Genomic DNA, 6,000 nt, shown 5'->3' with positions numbered 1-6,000 from the left:
CTTACCCTTCTTTATTCTGGTTTTGATTAGGCATTGGGGACAATGCTTATTTTTATTCGGGGAGGGGGTGGAGTTATTTGCTATTTGGATGACTTTTAAACATTTGGTTTTTAATAATTGATAATATTTTATTCTTTTTCTTTATTATGTATATATATATATTCTCCCCGTTCTCTCTTGGTGTATATATTCTCTCTTTTCCTCTCTCATTATGTATAATCATTATGCTTTCAGTAGTTTGCTTTTTAGCTTCTTTATTCTATTTTCTTATTAGTCTATGTTTAATCTAGTAGCTTCTTTTTAATTTTGTAGCTTCGTTTTATGTTTTAGTGAACAATAAGCTTTGGTTTTCTGAATGACACGGTTCTTTTCAAAGGCAATTTTTGTGTGAATTGGGTGACTCTTCCCATCGATGGATGGCATGACATCCTTCTTAAGGGATTGAGGCTGTTTTTGGTGTTTAGGCAAGAATAGTAGTAATAATGAATAAAAGGACCTAATTGAGTCAGGCTCGAAGAGTCAAACATGCTTCACTTGGTACCAACACACATAACTGCGTGCTTATGTTTAAAAATAAGGTTTTTGGAAAGAATAGCTCTAGTTAGTGACCTTGTGACTCTTGTGTTGACTTAGGCAATCATCGAGTGGTTTAGTCGAACCATAACGATTTTCAATCTTGAATATGGTCGTTGCGGGCCCTCGACTCTATCCGCTTTAACAATCCAGCTGCGTGAGAGGTGAGATGTTGTTGGTGTAAATCCAAGTACCCATGAAAATGGTCTAGAACTTGTCCCGAATGTGTTTCTAGGCAAAATTTTAAGTTTTGCTTGGATTGAGAAGTGATTGTAAGCTCTCCTTGACCCGTTTGAAATGTTTCATGGCCCACCAAAGTTGTTATCCCTAATCAACCCAATTGAGCCTAAAACCTTTTTCATTTGATCACCACGTTACAAGCCTTTACCCGTTTTATTATAACCCTCTCTTGGCACCCGAGCTTTCCTTAACACTCTTGTAAAATAATTGGCTAAAAACGTAAGTTTGGGGGAGAGACGAGGAGTTTGAAAAAAAAAAGTATCAACGCAAAAGAGAAAAGAGAAAAGAAATGAAGAGAAGGAAAGGCAAGAAAAAGAAAGAACAAAAAGAAAAATACAAAAAGAAAGTGAATAAGTTGAAAAGTTAAAGGGATTCAAAGAAAAGTAAAGATGCAAAGCATGGAAAAAGCGAAGAAGGAGAAAATGAATAACATGTACAAGAAAGAGTGATGTTAAGTCTCTCTAGTTCCCCTAAGGAAAATAAAATGCTTCAAAGAGTTGGTAAAAACATGAGCCTATAAAAGAAAATGGAGTGCTTAAGGTAAGATGAACATGTTCTATCATAGCTTATCCAACCTTATTCCAAAAGTCTTCATTGTATCCCGAAAAAGCCCTACGTGATTTCAAGTCGAGTAAGCTTACATTAGTGGTGATTCACATGAGGGGCAGGCCTATGGTGCTTAAAGCCGTACTTGCGACATTCTTTTGAGAGAGATGAGTGAACCTTTCACAAACCTGTGAATTGAGTGCTATATTCTTAAGTTAGATAGGCAAAAGGAGAGTAGATGAGGAGGAGTTAGAGATCCACAATGATCTACATGAAAGAGCGAGCTTCCTTGATGAATAAAGTCAACTCTTGATGCTCAAGTGTCATATTAGAACTATTCGTGCTTAAAAGTTTAACTTGTTGCCTTGTTGATAATTCATAAGTGTCGTGGGTAATTGTTGGTCCCAATTAATGTGCGATTGATTCACCTTTGATTAGCTGGAATGGCTCTTAACCTGTGGAGGTAGAAATTATCTTATTTGCTTGAGGACAAGCAAAAACTTAAGTTTGGGGGAGTTAGTAAGTGGGGATTTTGACTACTTATTAGCGCCTTTTTTGCTTTTGTTTTAGTCCAAAAGCGCTTAATTGTATTTCCGAAAACTGATAAAATATGCTTAATTGCAAGAATATCGGAAGATGAGCTCCAAAGATGAAATCCACTTCAAGAAGGAGTAATTTGACCTTAAGGACAAAAATAGCACAAAAGCTAAAAGTGTGGACCGCAGAATACCATGTGTGGCCGCAGGTCATGAAGCAATTCCATCATAGAAGGTTGCAAGATGCGGACCGCACATGAAATTGTGCGGCCATAGAAACTGGGTAAAAGCCAAAGTTCAGAGAACTTGCATCTCAAGTTTAACAAGAGTGCGGACCGCACAATTATTGTGTGGCCGCAGAAGAGCATGATGCGGCCGCAACCACATTTGTGCGGCGCAGAAAAGCATGGTGCGGCCGCATACATATTTGTGTTGTCCGCAGAAAGAGAGAAGTGTAGCCGCAGTTCAAAATTGTGGGACCGCAGGTTTCCAATCCTGTCAGGCTGAAGTAAAGTGCAGACCGCACATGGAATTGTGCGTCCGTAGAATCTCCGAAAGGGCATTTTTTGTCCGAAAATTCTAGCACTATATATAAATAGAAGAGTTTCACTTTTTAGGTTAAGTTTTGACATCAACTGCTACAATAGACAGTTTCTTTTACTCTTTTTAGTAATTTTTGCTATTTTGAGCTTTTTGAATATTGATTTCATCATTTTAATTATCAATATGGGTTTAATTATCACTTTTTTTTTCTTTTTCTTCCAATTTAAGCATGAGTAGCTAGATTTTCACTAGGGTTATGACCCAACCCTAGTGTGTGAACTTAATGGGTATTTAATTTATTGCTTATTTATGGTTGCGTATTGATTATCTAGCCTAGTTCTTGCTTTTATGTGAATAATTAATGGTTGCAAACATTATTTCATGCCTATTTGACTTGGTCTCTACTTGAGAAAGAGAGACTTAGTCTAGGAAAACTTGGCTAGCAATAAATTGGGTCAATCGAGAGATTGATAAGCCCAATTAAAGGGTTGAACCTAGAGATAGTAAAACCCGACTTGAGCTTATTATCAATTATTTTTTTCAATACCCATTTGGACTTGAGAAAGCCAAACTGGGCAAAACCACTCTCTAACCGAGAGGTAGTGAGTGGGTACTTGAGTGTTGATAGCTATAATACACCCCGACCAATAAAATAAGTTTTAAAATTTATAACCCATTAGGCAAACACCTAGGTGAAGGTCATAGCTCTAGGTTTTTTATATCATTTGAAAAACAACCAAAAATAATTTTCTAGTTTCATTTTTTAAATTGCAATCATAGTTTAATTTAGATTTTCAAACAAAACCAATTATTGCGGAAGTGCAAATTTAGATATACAAAATCACGTGCTAAGATATATACCACTAACACCCATTTTCACATAGCTCCCTGCGGAATTCGACCCCGACTCTTGTTGGGTATCACTATTGCTTCGACCATTTTCATATCCTCAAATAGAGGATTGAAATTGGACGAGATCAGAGATGCGGAAGATAGGCAATGTCAAGTGCTGTAAACAGAGCTGTAACGGCTAGTTTATTAGGGTAGGATATTAAAGAGAATATTTTATTGGATATTCTCTGTACCTATACTATTAGGGTTTATTGGGGTATGTCCCGTATAAATAGAAAATAATATAATGAATAGGGGCATGTGATATTCATTGTGGGAAGAGAAGACTTTACAAAATACTCTCTCCCCTTGAAAAGATACAAAGAACACCTTTTTGTCAAGATTCTCGTTTACATTATCCTGCACCTTTCCATTAGATCCGAGAAGATTTCGAATGTTCTAAGATCTATCTGTCATTCATCATTGTGAGGAGGAATAATCACCTAGCTCATTATTTATTGGGCGAATCACTCCTCCTATTTACTCAAATGCCATTTATTGCTATTTATTATTAGCCCTACTGCCATTATCGCTTATATTTTATGAATATTTAATGCTTGTTATTGTCAACCCCCTCCTGGATCTGTCTCACCTCATACACGCTTTCAAAACTCGTATCTAGAGATATTATCATTAACTAGGTTCAATCCATTATTAAATAAATATAATAATTTTAACCGAAAGTTATATTTTTAGGTCAAACAAACCGGACTAGTCATTCTTTTTTGACAGCTCTAGCTAGGGGTATACATAGGTCGGGTTGGTTCAGATTTTGCAATTACCAAACCAAACCAATTGTATCGGATTTTTAAATCTATAGACCAAACCAAACCAACAAAAGTCGGATTTTTCAATATCGGGTTTTCTCGGGTTTCTCGGGATTTTTTTTCCGATAAACTTGTGCTCCAAATATTTCTATAGTCCTAAATACAATTTTACCAATAACAACCATATTTTTATTTTTTAGCATTGACCTCAACTATGCTAGTCAATAGGTTGTATGGTTCCACTTTATAAAGGTCTCTACTTTATAAATTATTTTTCACTTTACACCAAAATGCTAATAAAAACTTAAAGCAATTGACATGTCCAACTTCAATTGAACCTTAGATAAACAATTAGAAAGAGCAGGTTGGAGTATCATGGACAAATCAATTGCTTTAAGTATTGTAAAAAGTCTAATTTCTTTAATTGTCAAATCAACTTAACCTTAGAGAAATAATGTAATACAAAAACTTCTTAATCGACTAAAAACCATGCACCAACTTTCTTTTAATTAATTACTTTAAATTAGTAAAGATTCCAAAAATAGTCATGAAGCAAATTGTAGTTAAATATCCCTCTAATCAATCCTCAAAGGCGAGTTTGCATATTCTGAAAGAAAAGAAACAATTAACATATTTAATATTAAATAATATAAAAAAATAACTATACTCATTAACAATTGAATATAAATTATTACCTTCTTCAACTTGCTCAATTTTCTGGACTTCCTCTAACATGTCTTCAAACTTATATTCCTTGAAAATACATCAATGTAAGAAATAAATCACTCTTAATTTTACATAGTCCATATTATTTAACCAAATGATTCAAAATATAAGTAAAAAAGTTTCAATATCTTTTTAAGTAACAGTCAATTACTCATGTTAATCATCTAAGATAAACAAAATAAACAAATGAATTCGACAATAGGGAGGAATATAATAGATTTGCAAAACAACTGCTAATCGGAATAAGAAAAATTTTAGTTAATTGAAAAAAAGCAAGGCGTATGTATGCAGCTAAAAAAAAACATGTAAAATGAGAAAGGGAAGAGTCTTACCGACGTGAGCAAAAGAGAGTTGATAGGGTTTGAGCTAATTTGTTTTGAGATAATTGGGGGTTTTTAGAATGGAACGATAGGGTTTCTTGCGTTTGGAGAAGAGGCAAAATAATTTAAATTGTTTAAGTATTTTAGAACAGCTTTAGGACTAGTCTAGTTCTGGTTTAGGACTAGGTTTTGGTTTGGGCTCCAATTATTCTTTTAGGGCCAGACAAAAATAAATATTTACATGGGCTATAAAACCAATTTAAAATATTGTGCTAAATACATAAATTATAAAAAAAATTAAGAAATATTTATAACTTACATTCTAATAAATATTTTTATCTATCTAATATATAAAATATGTATACATGTAATGTCGGGTTGGTTTAGTTTCGGTTTGACTTTTTTTAGTTAATACCAAACCAACTTTATTTTGGTCGGGTTTTATTTTTCAATACCAAATCAAGTCAAACCAAACTACAAGTCGGAATTTTTTTCCGGATTAACTCGAATTTTCGAATTGGCACGGGTTATCGATTTGGTTTGCAAACCCAAGCTCTAGCTAGAGATCAACGAAAGCGGGATCACAACGATTATAATAAAAGATTTCACTATAACACTGTTGACCATTGGCGCGATCACTGTACGAGAGTTGAAGATGCCTCAGAAAAAATATCTTATAAACATTCTCGTCACTCTAAACGACATGAAAGGGACAGATCCACTAAATGGAAATGTTGTTTATGTCCGTGTTTTTCTCATGTGCCAGAGCAATTAATCACATGTACAATAATTGCTTACAAAAGGATTGCGAGTAGACTTTGCTCTTCAACTCTAAATTAATGTTCACCAACCAAACAG

This window comes from Nicotiana tabacum, chromosome 15 (assembly GCF_000715075.1).
Source record: "Nicotiana tabacum cultivar K326 chromosome 15, ASM71507v2, whole genome shotgun sequence".
Classification (NCBI taxonomy): domain Eukaryota; kingdom Viridiplantae; phylum Streptophyta; class Magnoliopsida; order Solanales; family Solanaceae; genus Nicotiana; species Nicotiana tabacum.
This window is presented reverse-complemented; position numbering follows the sequence as displayed.